Source organism: Electrona antarctica, assembly GCF_951216825.1.
Source record: "Electrona antarctica genome assembly, chromosome: 19".
NCBI classification, from domain to species: domain Eukaryota; kingdom Metazoa; phylum Chordata; class Actinopteri; order Myctophiformes; family Myctophidae; genus Electrona; species Electrona antarctica.
This window is the reverse complement of record NC_136800.1, coordinates 8,567,488-8,570,927: the sequence shown is the minus strand read 5'-3', so window position 1 is coordinate 8,570,927 and position 3,440 is coordinate 8,567,488.

Here is a 3,440-nt window from a genome sequence, read left to right as displayed (position 1 = left end):
TGTGTCTCTGGGGGGACACGCGCGTCACACTGCTCTTGGTCTTACCCTCCACCACCCTCTCGCTCGGACTGCTGGCGCTGCTGCTGCAGTCTGAAGAGTCCTCTGTAGCTGACAGCTCCTCATTCTCTGCAAGTGAAAGAGAATGTAAACAATGTAATGGCATAATTGCTGCGTGTCACTTACATGTATTTAAACGTTAGACCTTCCCATGCAGACATAGATTTGTTTGTCGCTGCTTATTTCGATAGATTGATCTTGAAAAAGCCCATTTATAATAAAAATATTCTGTCAAAAGGATAAAACACAATAATGCTTGAGAGCTTATTGTGTGTGTGTGTGTGTGTGTGTGTGTGTGTGTGTGTGTGTGTGTGTGTGTGTGTGTGTGTGTGTGTGTGTGTGTGTGTGTGTGTGTGTGTGTGTGCGTGCGTGCGTGTGCGTGTGCGTGTGTGTGTGCGTGTGTGTGTTCGAGCGCATGCGGGGGGGAATAATAAAATAAAATAAATAATAAAAACATTCATACAATTTACAACGTCCCACACAACAAGAACACCTGCTACAAATCAACTATTTTATGGTACAAAGCATAACAAAAGTCCAATGTTAAGAGATGCAAAATCATTTGGTTGGATGACGTACACGCAGTTGTTTTCACAGGACAGTAGGTGTAGTCTACCTGCCCCAGTGCCCCAGCCTCCACCACCACTAACAACGAGAAAGAACTGCTAACTCATATGGAATGGATACGGTCAGTAAGAAGTGCTGGGTCATTGTTTAAGGTTATAGGCTACATAGCGCAGTATAGGATTTCTCAATCCATCAAACATCCATCAAACATCTGTTTTGGAACAGTGACCCAAAGGAGAAATTGTCTGGGACCCAAACTAGTGAAAATAGCAGATCTACAAGCTCATGCCGCGTTGTGAGCTTGTAGATCGGCTATTTTCATTACTACTCAAACATTTTGTTAGATTTTTCTTTTATTTATTCAAGAAATTACTGTTTTTTGAAAAAGTTATAAAGTAATAATAAAAAAACAAAATGTAGGAAACAAAAAATAAAGGGACCTATTAAAATGTATCCGGGACCCACAGAAGGGTCCTGATCCACTATTTTGGGAAACAGTGCTACCATAGAATACGCAGCACACCTGTGGTTCTTACCATCGAGATGGATGCTGCCCTCGGCGGCAGCACCAGACTCTGCCTGCGGGGACGACACGTGCACGGCGAAGGATCTCTCCAGATCGCTCAGGTGGAAGCTCTCATCCTCGCTCAGGTCCACCATGATGCTCTGCTGGATGCAGCGCTCCCACAGCACGGCAGAACGGCGTGAGGATGACGACCGGTCCTGTTCCTCACCTCCATCCGACGAGGAGACGTCCTCCTCGCGCTGTCCCTCCATGGAGTGTGTGTGTGTGTGTGTGTGTGTGTGTGCGTGCGTGTGTGTGTGTGTGTATGTGTGTGTGTGTGTGTGTGACTGTGTGTGTTCGTGCGTGCGTGCGTGCGTGCGTGCGTGCGTGCGTGCGTGTGTGTGTGTGTGTGTATGTGTGTGTGTGTGTGTGTGTGTGTGTGTGTGTGTGTGTGTGTGTGTGTGTGTGTGTGTGTGTGTGTGTGTGTGTGTGTGTGAAGTAGTTCAGACTCCTCAGTCCTTTGGCCTGCAACGTACTGTCTTGCAGCTCCTGTTCATTCCTTAGCAACGCAGGCTTGCGGAACAGACAACATTGGATCAAAATGTGTTAAAGCCTTCAATTATTCAACAATCAATGCATTGTGTGGGTGTTGTTGGCATATGCAAAGAGTCCAAAGAGTCTTCGTTGAACGTTGATGTAGTAGGCCTAGAGAGTGAGTCTTTTTCTGCCAGTTTTCTTTGTGTGTCATCATCACTGCCATGCACATGTGTGTACTACTGTGTAGAGTTGACAAACTAGCTCATCTGCATTTCTGGAACTAAAGGCATGCGTGCGTGCACCGTGCAGATGATCAGATCATGAACAATACTGCTTGTGCTGCTGTAATTTACTGTGCACTGTGTGCAGAAATTGGACCTGACTTTTGACTGTCCCTTTTAAAGGATCCCTGGCTAATAAGACTTATATGCCTTAATAAATACATGATTGTACATATTCCCTCTGTAACAAGAATTTGAAGTTAAAAACACCTTAAATATTTATCTTAGAAATACTATATACGTTTTTCACTCAATAGCCTGGGCAGCTCCTGTCGCAAGTTGATGATGTCATATGTCCATGTGTGCTCCAGCCCTATGGAATGTATGGAATGCATGTGCTAATAAAAGCAACCATAATACTTCCTATGGTTGATATGAGCATCAAAGCAATATTTTATAAACTTTTTATTAGACACATTTTAACAATCCATAGGGCTGGACCACACATGCATGGGCAAATTATGTCATCAACTTGCGACAGGAGTTTTACCTATTGAGTGAAATATGAACCATTTCTAAGAAAAATAAAATATTTAAGGTGTTTTAAAATTGTAATTATAGTTGTTATAGAGGGCAAGTATAATGTATTAAGGCATACAGTAAAGTCTTATTAGCCTGTCATGAGTGAATACTACTTCAAAGTTTTCAAACAACACAGTGTGGATATTTAATATAAGTAAAGTAACTTACCCTTTGTGCTGCTTCAGCATCTTTGCCACTGGCCTGCGTTTAAAATACTTGCAACTCTTCTCTTGCTGCCTGATATAATTCTGCAATTACCCCATTCTAGACTGTGTTGCGCTACATAGAGATACACAGGCAGCCAGGCTATAGTGTTCTGTGCTTTATTAATAAATAATGTACAGTGCAACGCTGAACGTCTGCTGTTGGACCCTGGGCCATGGGGGAGGAGCTTGTTGCTGGGTAACCAAGATGAAGCCTCCATAGAGGAAGAGTACAGTTCTGACTGCAAGATGCACACACACACTAAAATTCTAAAAGAATAGTAACTGTTTCAGTGACTGTGCAAGGTATATGTCATTTGAGTAGTTTCTCCCCCCCACCCCAAACTCCAACCAGTCAGATTATGGTATATTGTTGCTCCCAAACTATGTGTTTTATAATTGGCTGTCAGTGACAGGTGTATTCTGTATTTCGTAATATCAACATTCAAGTTTCAACAGAGGTGACACACACACACACACACGCACGCACGCACGCACACACACACACACACACACACACACACACACACACACACACACACACACACACACACACACACACACACACACACACACACACACACACACTCACACACACACACACACGCACACACGCACACACACACACACGCACACACACACACACACACACACTGCAGAATGACGTGACGTCACGCCCTCCAGCCTATTCAAATCTCTCGGTCCAATGGCCGTTGTGTGGGCGCGGCCATCTTTGAATCCGCTCTTCTGATTGGTCCCTTGCGTAAA